Consider the following 12,713-nt stretch of genomic DNA (forward strand, 5'->3'; position numbering starts at 1 on the left):
TATCATGGTTTTCATTCCTGTCTTGTTTGACAATTTGTAATAAAATGTTTCAGCATTAGTTATGTTAAAACCTGAAAAATATGAATATTTGCCATACACGGTTCTAGAGCTCCCATTTGGAGGTGTAGCACAATGTTCCCATTGATTAAAATTTAAAACATTTCTAGGTTGTGCAGATTTATGCAAGAAATGGTTACCATAATGGTTATAGCAGTACATGCTGTCATAATTTGTAGAACCCTGCAAATAATCATGTTTTGTAAATTTAGCAGACATTACTAAGTCAGACATCATATTGTTTATACTTTCAAAGTCCCAATCATCAGCAAATGAGTTTGGTTTTGCAAAGTCACTCAAGGAGATCTTGATTTGGTGTGGATATTTCAGGATCTCGACCGGACCATAAATTTCATAGTCAGTGTTGTCCCAGGCTACCCCACCAGATATTGGAATTTCTGTGAAGTTGGCTGAAGAAAGTTCTGAAGAAAGTTCTCTTTTCTCGACGTGTGAAGATGTGTGTGGTTTGAGGACCAAGTTGATGTTCTGACTTGCTGTGTCCATTTTAGCATATTTTCCCTCAATGAAGCGTCCCAAGGTAAATACCATGATGAGCCAAAGTATGAGGATAAATGCACCAAAACCCACCCAAAATTCAATCCATGGAGAAACTAGATATGTTTCTTTCAGTTGTTTCAAAAGTTCCTTCGCTTTGTCTTTAAAGGATTTTGATGATGGCTGTGTCTTTTGTTCGCTGAAGCCTTCAGACGAATCATCGAAGTTGATGAAGTAACCGGATGCAGTTCTGTCAATTGTTCCAATTGGTTCAGGATTTTTGTTTCTTGCATTTTCACTTGGTACTTCTGTATAGATTGGTGTGTCTCTGCTAAATGTCTTTATTTGGGTTTTCAGAGGTCTAAGTTCTATTGCATTGTTGCATAGTCCTTGTTGTTCTTCTGTAGGCGTTTCGAATGTGATGAGCCTCTTTGATAGGACCTCTGTACTGGTAGCAAACCTTGGTGTTCTGCTACTTATTGGGAGTCCACTTGGCCTACTGTTGGTTATCGGCCACATGTTGTGGTTTTACCAGGTCGATGGATACAACTCGGTTCTCCTTTTTTCCAGCAAGTGGCGGTAGTACAACTGATCTTGTCCCGTTGACAGACAATACAGGAACTGCTTTTCTGTAAGAAGGCCCAAATTCCTTCTTTACCGCGATCTTCTCCCTGACTAGATCCCCGACTTTTGGAATCCAGACAGGTCTTGCTGGGACAGGTGGTGATTCTTCAGTGGTCGTTGGCTGTTCTTTCAACTGTATGTTGCTCAGGTCTTTTCTTGTTTTGTTTAAGTCCTGCAAAATAGCCAAACGGTCTTTGACATCAAAGCTTTTTTCTGTTACCACTGAAGTCTGACTATCAAGGTCAGAGATCAACATCCTAGTTCCGAATAATAATTCGTACGGACTGAATCCCTTCAGAGAATTTCTTGGCAAGTTATTTAGACTACGTTGGACACTTATTAGATGTTTGACCCACCCAGCTCCCGAACCTAATATCCTTTCTATTATAGATTGCTTTCTGTCTTGGTTTTTTCTTTACACCATCCCATACCCTCAGGAAGGAAGTGAGAAGATTCCCGCTGGGCTGTGCTCATTTGGCCATTCTTTCCCCCCCCCAGGCTGGATTGCCTGAGAAAAAGAAAAAAATGGTCGAACGTAGCATGCTCTTAGCGTATATGCCATTTAGACTCGCAAATCTTGTATAACAGTCCGGACGTCAGCCGAGTGCTGTGGATCTACATTATAAGTGGGAACTAGCCTGTATATGTTAATCGCAAGCCATTCTTTTTAGTGGTGATGTTATCTGCCTTGATACGACGAGGTATTAAACTGCTTCTCTCCCCACTGCGATCTCTGTTGCAGTTTGGGCAGTTTTTTACAAACATGGTGTAGTGCAGGCTCATGCCTGGCCACCAGTACCGTGATTGTAATTCTTCCAGAGAATCTTTTAATTTAAGGTGTCTGAGACCCTCGCCCATGTGTGCGTCTGCGATTAACAAGTTTCTCCTGTCCATGTTTGGAATCACTCTATCCCCCACTCCAGGGATTCGAGCAAAAGGAATGGAGTTTGCATCTATGATGTATGTGTAATTGAGTGGATAGTTGATCGGTAACGCCGAGCAGTCGCCTTTTGATGACGTTTTTACTGCCAGCACTGTTTCGCCGTCAATGTATTTTAATGTACGCTTTTTTCGATCTACGGGAGCCGGTTTACTGGCTGCCGCTGCGGCTGTTTCAGCCAATGAATTCCCTACAACGTGAACGCCATCACGCTGGTGACTCAGTGAGTGTGTCACGTGAGTCTTTGGTAGTTCTTTTTTCAAAAGAGCTACCTGTTCCCAGAGCAGTTTCTGCTTTATTGGTGCATCTGTGTCATCTTTGTAACCGTTCTGAATCCATGTCTGCAAATCCTTGTTATATGCTTTGACGCAGAAATATGAATCTGACACTATAAGTGTCGGGAATTCGCGATCCGCATTATCTAGCGCCATTTTCAAAGCTAATATTTCAGTTTGTAGTTCTGAATTAGTTTCTACTGAGTGTGATTTTGTTAATAGAGGTCTTAGTTTACCTCCGTGCCACACTTCTTTTGTAATCTCACATGTGGGATTGTATGCATGTTCTCCCCAAACGGAGGGTTGAGCATGTCCGTCTGTATAGATTACACAGGCGTAATGTCGTAGAGGCAGAATGTCGATTGGCAGAGGATACGTTTTTTCATATTTTAGATTTTTTAATTCTTCTAGTTCTTAAAAGACTGTTAACCAGGCAATACTTGATAATTCATATCCTCCGTACTGGATTTTCAGATGGGCAATTCTGGACTTTTTGAAGTTGAATTTGTAACCCTCTGCAGCGAAACCAAGTATTATGGTGTTCACTCTTTTCAAGTGAGTCTCCAAGTCATCATCTGTTAAGTAAATGTCATCGACATAAGATAATGCTTCATCATCATATAGTTGTAGTAATTCTGTTACTCTCGCTGAGAATACCCCCGGGCTGTTCTTGTACCCCTGGGCTAACCGACAGAATTGTTTTTGAGTGCCATTTACTGAAAATGCAGTTAAATATCTGCTCTCTGGTGCTATGTTTTGACAAAAGAATCCATTGGAGATGTCCAAGGTTGTTTTGTATTTTTTGCGCACTATGTTATTCATTAGTGCAGCACTGTGTGAGTTTTGCACTGCAAAAGTTTTGCAACATGTGTTAAGGTGTCGGTAATCCAAAACTAGACGATATGAATTGTCTGGTTTGGAGACCGGAAACAAAGGATTGTTCATTTGTGAGGTGCAAGTTTCAATCACCCCTTGGTATTCTAGCTGATCTAGTATTTCATTTACTTGTTTTTTAGCTTCTTGCTTAATTGGGTACTGCCTTTGTGCAGTTGGTTGTGATTTTAACTGGACTTTGTGAGGAGGAGAATCCTCATCCCATCCTACGTGATTTTTATATAAAGCAGGTGCTAAGGCCACTGCCCACTTTCTAGCAAGTGTATATTTTTTATGAATCGGTATTTGATTCGAGAAGGCAGGCATAATTACTTCTTCGCCATGAGGGCACTCCCTGACAAACTCCGGTGGCCAGTCTTTTTCAGCTAGAAGGATGTCATAGCCCTTGGATAGGTTATCCCAAAATAGTCCCCTTATTTTCCTAGTCTTATCTCCCTCTATACGTAATGTTATCTCGTATATTTTGTGGGGCTTGCTAACTCTGGTATCTGCAGTTTCCACTTGAAGGTATTCATTCGTGTCCACTGTCTCCAGATGATTCATAAGGACTTTGCGAGCTATGCTCACCTCTGCTGCGCTGTCTAGCATTGTCTGAGCCCATTCTCCGTTTTTCAGTTGTGTCCTCAGTATTCTCGGCATTGTTAACTACCTTGATACTGGCTACCTTCTTTTTTGGAAATTGTGATTTCTTTTTCAGTTGAGCAGGTTCCTTGTCTTTGGACTTGGCGTGCTCTTCTGATCGTCCTCTTCTTTCCGATTTCTGCGAGGAATTCTGAAAAGATTGAGACGGACGTGTATCAATGTCTTGATATCTATCAGGTTTTTTAATATTATCCCTATTTCTAAGGTTATATCTATTCCCAGAGGGTTCACTCTGAGGTGACCTTTGTCTCGGGTTTGGAGATTTCTCTCTTCGCCTAGGAGACCTTCCTCTGGACTGGAATTTCTTTTCTTTAGGATTGGATTGTTTATTTCCATCCCAGTTCTTTTTTGGTGAATTATTATTAAAAAATATTTTTTCTGGACTTGTAGTCAGTTGCGGTTTTACTGGTATTCCACCTAGACTATCTCTGCCTAGTTCTTCATAGGATTTTTCTATGATTCTGGCAATTTCAGCTGGTTGGTCTGCTATATCTGTCTCTTTTAACCTCTGGCGGATCGCCACGTTTGCTGCTTCACCCTTTATGTTGGCTAGTAATATAGCCGAGACCTGCTTGAAGTCTTTCAGTAATTTCATACCAAGAGTTAAAGCAGGTTCTGGACCGTATTCATCTTGAATTTGTTTTAGCACATCTGGTATTACCGAAATGGATGGAACACCGTGCGTTTTTGTGTAGATTGAAGCAAAGACCGTACCCCAAGTGTCACAGTCCTCAATGTGTGGTGCGATTCCCATTGGGAGACATATAGTCAGAATCCTGTGCTTTTCTAATGGGGTGGTGTCAGGAAACACCGCCTCTATTTGGGTGATTTTCTGTGCCAACCAGAATGGTATCTGTTCCCGTTTAGCTGGAACTTTACCTAGGCAGGATTGGATGTTCTGTGGTGTGATTTTATTTGTGTTCCCCTGGTGAGGGGTCAGCTGTGGAATTTTAATCGCTGGCTGAATTGTTGAAGTCCGCATTACATACTGAACTAATTGTCTGTGAATTTTTAGTAGTTGTTTTAGCTGTATTAATAGCTCTGGTGCAGTCATCTCGTCGATGTCTGGATGTGGTGTGTATCCGGCTAAGACCGGCCACGTTGCTCCTGGTCTTCCTAAAGGACCGAGCCTTGTAATGTGATTATTATGTTTTAGGGCGCCATCAAATAAGAGCAAATGCTCTTGGAATTTGAGTGGTACTTCCACCTCCTCGAAAGGAGTGTACGTTTCAGGAGGTTCCTCTACTTTGTAATAGTGGAAGTACTTTGTTACAGCATTTGCTGCTGGAAAATGTATCCATGTATAGTATACCTCTGTCTGCCGATATTCGTGTGCCTCAATTACGAATATGACTGTGCCACCTCTAGGTGTCAGTCCATTTTCTATAAGTTTTAAGGTTATAGATCTCCTTTTGGCGACCTGGATGAGTATTATATCCGGGTCTGCTGTTTGCATGGTAGCATCAGCATCTGCTATTTCAGTAGCTAATCTAATTGCCTCTCTTTCTCCATCACTGTCTCCCATTTTACTGACAGGATGGTATTATTTTTATTTGCAGATCAGGTTTCTTTATGGAAACAGAGATTAGGTGCACAATATTTTGGAACTGTTTTATCCTTCAACGTTGACTAGACCAAGAACCGTACATAGGAGTTCCCTCCTGCGAGGTTTTGGAGGATATAATAACCTTTCACCCACTCCAGACGTCTTTGGAGTATTTGGGAAAAGGGGTCTGAGTGAGAAAGCACGACTGAGTTACTCTAAATGTCTTACGTTAGTTTTATCGCCCTTTCCAAACGCGTTGGGCGCCATGTAGTGTAGCTCCTATTTTCCCAATAGGCTCTGCGCATTGGAATAGTACCTACAGCAGTAAAGACCTAGGCCAGACGTTAACTAGGTCTACTACTGTCGAAACTAGACTTAATTTTTGGGTTTGCCAGCTAAGCTCAGAGTTCGCTAGAAACTTTCTCGAATGTTCAAGGAAGGATGAACTCCCCTGATTAGACAAGAAGGGATTTAGTTTCTGACAACCATAGAACATGACAACTTTGCTCTCCCCTAATCAAGAGTCAATCTCAAGAGTCGTGTGAGCACAAGGCAATTATTTTACTCAGTCAGTACGTGCATTCTTAGTCTCATCAGAATGTAGAGAAAAGGAAGAGACGGGCGTGTTCAATAAAAGATGTTATTTATTGATCAGTCTCTTTTCTCGTACAAGAGAAATGGATCGATATTATTGCAATACTTATAGTTAAGTAAAGTGCATACATTAGAAGCAATAGTATAAAATAATACTGTAAAAACATTGATATGGTTTCTGAGCCATATGATGTTTAAAATGATTAAAATATATTTACATACACATATACATTTGACTAAACGTACTCAACTGGTGTTTCTAAATACGCCTACCCCGTGTACCTGACCTAAGTCTAATGCGTGGGCGGGAATAGAAAGTTACAGTTTAGTTTAAGTTTGTTTTTGCCAAGTGAATAACTAAAGAATTCTCTAGGAGGGGTTATTCAGTTCTGTACCTGGAATTTAGGATGAATGAGGAATGGTATCTCTTTCTCTGCTCTCGATATTCCAGGCTGCCTGCGAGGGCTGCCCAGAAGCGCCGGTGCTGGGTCTCTCGGCTTGAGATAGCAGCGCGTCTCTCAGCGCGTCAGGAAGGCGGGGCTGCTGCCTGCGGGGTCTGCTTCTGCTCTCGGCTTCGGCAAGTATGGCTGCTCCGTCTTGTCACCACGCGTGTGTTTGCATAGGGCAAGGTCGGCAATATTTATACCTTAAAGGTGCCGAGATTGACGTAAGGATGGACATAGGTACGTCAATAAAGATGTCATACGACTTGCTCGTTAGCACATTCTTTACTAAAGTTCTCTGTGAAATCAAAACAATGGCCGCACGGATTATCCAGGTTGTCATAGGTTTGATTTGTTATGAGAACGTCGTATGCCTTATCAGGGGCTGGAGGAATATTGCTTGTCTAATTAGATCTCAAGCGTTATGACCTAATCAGATAACACGTTCCTGTGCCGTAGTGTGACTGCGTCAGATAACGGTATCTGCATCATGGGGGATTTCTTGCCTCATGGGCTGACTGTTAGTTAACTAGCTAGTAAGTTTAACCAGAATAGGGTCAGGAATAGGGGGATCGAATCAGAACCTATAGAAATACACGACACTCTTGGCCCACTACTGGCACATCAATGTCCTCCTCTACCATAGGCCCTTCATCAGCACTAGAAGAAGATTCATCATCCGATGATGATGATTCCATGCGAAGAGAAAACTCACTGCCTGAATCTTCTGCCCCTACCTGGGAGTCCGAATCGGACTCAGTCTCTGAACCATGGTCAGAGGAAGACTCAAAAAGCAAACCAAGAACCTGCTGAGCAGTAATCCTGCGACTAGCCATTATCCTTACAAAGCAAGAAGACTGCACACACAAGTGAACAACAACCTACACTGTGCAAAGTAAGAAGTAAACAAGGTAAGGCTTTCACAAAAAGATAAATACAATCCAAAACAATTTCACTCTTACCAAATATTCTGTTGAGACACAGCAAAAAGAAATGATATCCCACTAGAAAGAAAAAAAGAAATGACAGATTAGAAAACAAAGTGCACATCAAACACTAATGCTGAAAAAAACAAAAAAACACAGAGCCACACAAACTGCTAGAAGTACAACCCTTTTCAAAAAGACAAACATCAAGGGAAAGTAGTACAAAATACATTCACTCACCAAGCACAAGCAACTACACAAGCTGCAAACAGACACGCAACCTACAACAATACAAACAGCAAAAGCCTGGAACAAGACAAAAAATAGAGAAGAAAAAAAAATTACTACCACATTTCACAAACAATATAACAATTAAAACAACAACACACAAATTTGCTCCCCAAATTTAAATTCGGCCAGATGGGCCATCAAATAGGGCTTAGACCAATTGGGATTAGATGAGGTTTAACATCAAGACACTGGTTAATTTTTTGAATTTTTTTTACTGCCTGACCCCTTTGGTGCCAGTCAGTCTTTTGCTCCTACCAGTACCCCCATCACACAGGGGCAGTAAGGACATTCATACACCTTTTGTACGTGTGACACATACAAAACATTCACACCGCCAGCCGCCAGCGCCATTCAAGGGCCCATCACTTTCACACGCCCACATATCTGACACAGCAACTACAGAAAATGATGGACTGCGTAGTGTCACTCAACTAGCAGTGTGTGTAGCGACCAACAGAAAGTAACTACTCACACACCGCCAGCTGAGTGCCAGTCCACCCACACCACCATCCAAGCACCAGACCATGCACACTGCCAGCCAAACACCACTCAGCGCACACCGACAGCCAAGTACCACTCCACGCACACCATCCAGCCAAGCGCCACTCCACACACTCCGCCAGCCAAGCACCACTCCGTGCACAGACAGCCAAGTACCACTCCACGCACACCACCAGCCAAGTGCCACTCCACGCACACCGCCAGCCAAGCACCACTCCGTGCACATACAGCAAAGTAGCACTCCACGCACACCACCAGCCAAGCGCCACTCCACACACGCCGCCAGCCAAGCAGCAATCCAAGCACAGACAGCAAATGACCACTCCACACACACCACCAGCCAAGCGCCACTCCACACAAACCGCCAGCCAAGCACCACTCCGTGCATAGATAGCCAAGTAACCCTCCACGCACACCGCCAGCCAAACACCACTCAGCGCACACCGACAGCCAAGTACCACTCCACACACACCGCCAGCCAAGCACCACTCCACGCACACCGCAAGCCAAGCGCCACTCACCGCCAGCCAAGCAACGCTCCATGCACACCACCAGCCAAACACCACTCCGTGCACAGACAACCAAGTACCACTCCACGCACACCACCAGCCAAGCGCCACTCCACACACACCGCCAGCCAAGCAGCACTCCGTGCACAGACAGCAAAGTAACACTCCACGTACACCACCAGCCAAGTGCCACTCCACACACACCGCCAGCCAAGCACCACTCCGTGCACAGACAGCAAAGTAGCACTCCACGCACACCACCAGCCAAACGCCACTCCACAAACACCACCAGCCAAGCACCACTCCGTGCACAGACAGCCAAGTACCACTCCACACACACCACCAGCCAAGCGCCACTCCACACACACCGCCAGCCAAACACCACTCCGTGCACAGACAACCAAGTACCACTCCACGCACACCACCAGCCAAGCGCCACTCCACACACACCGCCAGCCAAGCAGCACTCCGTGCACAGACAGCAAAGTACCACTCCACGTACACCACCAGCCAAGCGCCACTCCACACACACCGCCAGCCAAGCACCACTCCGTGCACAGACAGCAAAGTAGCACTCCACGCACACCACCAGCCAAACGCCACTCCACAAACACCACCAGCCAAGCACCACTCCGTGCACAGACAGCCAAGTACCACTCCACACACACCACCAGCCAAGCGCCACTCCACACACACCGCCAGCCAAGCACCACTCCGTGCACAGACAGCCAATTACCACTCCACGCACACCACCAGCCAAGTGCCACTCCACGCACACCGCCAGCCAAGCACCACTCTGTGCACAGACAGCAAAGTAGCACTCCACGCACACTACCAGCCAAGCGCCACTCCACACACACCGCCAGCCAAGAAGCAGTCCGTGCACAGACAGCAAATGACCACTCCACACACACCACCAGCCAAGCGCCACTCCACACACACTGCCAGCCAAGCACCACTCCGTGCATAGATATCCAAGTACCCCTCCACGCACACCGCCAGCCAAACACCACTCAACGCACACCGACAGCCAAGTACCACTCCACACACACCGCCAGCCAAGCACCACTCCACGCACACCGCAAGCCAAGCGCCACTCACCGCCAGCCAAGCACCGCTCCACGCACACCATCCAGCCAAGTACCACTCCACACACACCACCAGCCAAACACCACTCCACACACACCGCCAGCCAAACACCACTCCGTGCACAGACAACCAAGTACCACTCCACGTACACCACCAGCCAAGCGCCATTCCACACACACCACCAGCCAAGCAGCACTCCGTGCACAGACAGCAAAGTACCACTCCACGCACACCACCAGCCAAGCGCCACTCCACACACACCGCCAGCCAAGCACCACTCCGTGCACAGACAGCAAAGTAGTACCCCACGCACACCACCAGCCAAGCGCCACTCCACAAACACCACCAGCCAAGCACCACTCCGTGCACAGACAGCCAAGTAACACTCCACACACACCACCCACCAAGCGCCACTCCACACACACCGCCAGCCAAGCACCACTCCGTGCATAGATATTCAAGTACCCCTCCACGCACACCGCCAGCCAAACACCACTCAGCGCACACCAACAGCCAAGTACCACTCCACACACACCGCCAGCCAAGCACCACTCCACGCACACCACAAGCCAATCGCCACTCACCGCCAGCCAAGCACCGCTCCACGCACACCATCCAGCCAAGTACCACTCCACACACACCGCCAGCCAAACACCACTCCACACACACCACCAGCCAAACACCACTCCGTGCACAGACAACCAAGTACCATTCCACGCAACCCATCCAGCCAAGCACCACTCCACACACACCACCAGCAAAGCAGCACTCCGTGCCCAGACAGCCAAGTACCACTGCACGCACACCATCCAGCCAAGCGCCACTCCGCCACTCCACACACACCGCCAGCCAAACACCACTCCACGCACACTGCAAGCCAAGCACCACTCCTCACACACCGCCAGCCAAGCACCACTCCGTGCACACCGCCAGCCAAACACCACTCAGCGCACACCGACAGCCAAGTACCACTCCACGCACACCATCCAGCCAAGTACCACTCCACGCACACCACAAGCCAAGCGCCACTCCACACACACCGCCAGCCAAGCACCACTCCCCACACACCACCAGCCAAGGCAGTACGGACAAAAAAAGACCAACCGGCACCAAGGGAGGCGGACAGTAAAAAACAACCAAAATTAAAACCAACATTGGAACAAAACTCAAATCCTAGGGCCTAGTGGGCCAAAAAAACAGGAGGCAAAACGTCAAAAAAACAGGCCAATTTGCCCCAAGGGTGGGCAGAAATTCAAAAACATAATTACTTGCCACCAGGAAGCGTCGCTTGCCCAAGGGGTCGCTTCCTAAAAACTAAATTTAAATTCCCTGATGCTAGTGGGCATTTTCTGCCCCCCCCCCCCCCCCTGGGGGCAAAACGGCAAAAAAAGGGCCAATTTGCCGCCAGGGTGGACAGAAAAACAAAAACATAATCATGGCCACCTGGAAGCGACCCTTACCCAAGGGGTCGCTTCCCAAAACAAACACATTGCCCCAACAAAAATCCCTGGTGCTAGTGGGAAATTTCTGCCCCCCCTGGGGGCAAAACGGCCAAAAAACGGGCCAATTTGCCCCCAGGGGGGGGGGCAGAAAAACAAAAAGTTAATTGTGAGGCCACCTGGAAGCGACCCTTGCCCAAGGGGTCGCTTCCTAAAAGCTAAAAACAAAATCCATGGTGCTAGTGGGCATTTTATGTCCCCCCTGGGGGCAAAACGGCAAAAAAAAACGGGCCTATTTGCTCCCAGGGGGGACAGAAAAACGTAAACAAATAACATGGCCGCCATCTTTGCACCAAAAAACCACCCTGGTGCTAGTGGGGAATTTCTGCCCCCCCCCCCGGGGGCAAAACGGCCGAAAAAACGGGCCGATTTGCCCCCAGGGGGGGCAGAAAAACGAAAACATAGTCAGACTCCGCCTGGAAGCGACCCTTGCCCAAGGGGTCGCTTCCTATAAACTAAAATTAATCCCTGGTGCTAGTGGGGGCATTTCCGCCGCACGATCCCGACGCTGTGCACGACCGTGAGGCAGAAATGCCCTGCAAAGAGACATCAGGGGAGAGGAAAATCTCTTTCCTCTCCCCTGATGCCTCTTCGCTGCCCCAAACCCCCGCCGGACACCAGAAACCCACCTTGTTCTCCAGCGCTCAGGAAGCAAATGGCTTCCAGAGCGCTGGGAATCCCTGATGATGTCAGCGCGCGCTGTGCGCGCTGACGTCATCAGGAATTCCCATGGAGGGGCGGGGGCGGCAGCGGAAACTCTTCCGCTGCCGCCCCCAGCAAAACGAACAGGATCGGAGACCCTCGGGGGGAGCGCCAGCGCTTCCCCCGAGGGTGGGGCTGATGATGAGCTGGCCTTGTCATCAGCGCACGACCGGTGTGCGCCATGACGAGCCCAGCTCGTCATCAGCCCCGAAGGGGTTAAAATGAACAGTTAAAAAATGTATGTCTACTAAAAAGGAACTGTTGTAAAATTAGGGAGGCATTAACCAATAGAGATGATGAATAGTGTGAGGAAACAGATCTAGAAAGGTAATGCTATCTGAGGCAAGGATCTGCTTCATTAACAAGTTTTAGGCTTGTAAAATATAAGCAATACCTTACTAAAAGCCCTACTACCCCTGACATTTTTTAAACAGTTGTATGTCTACTTCAATGTTCATTTATGTCAGCCTGTTCCACAGAAAATATTTTAGATTCAACTGATCTTATTAAAGCAACATAACATTAAGGAGTTCCTCACTTCTGTCACAAAATTATAATTTACCAACTATAGTTGTTCATTATAACTCTATTGTGAAGTCACAATGGAGCACTGTCAAATCAACTCAAAAGCTCATGCTACTGTTGTAGGAAGCATGTTAAATAAATGCTAAACTTGTTCTAACATG

This window comes from Lissotriton helveticus, chromosome 5_1 (genome assembly GCF_964261635.1).
Source record: "Lissotriton helveticus chromosome 5_1, aLisHel1.1, whole genome shotgun sequence".
Lineage (NCBI taxonomy): Eukaryota > Metazoa > Chordata > Amphibia > Caudata > Salamandridae > Lissotriton > Lissotriton helveticus.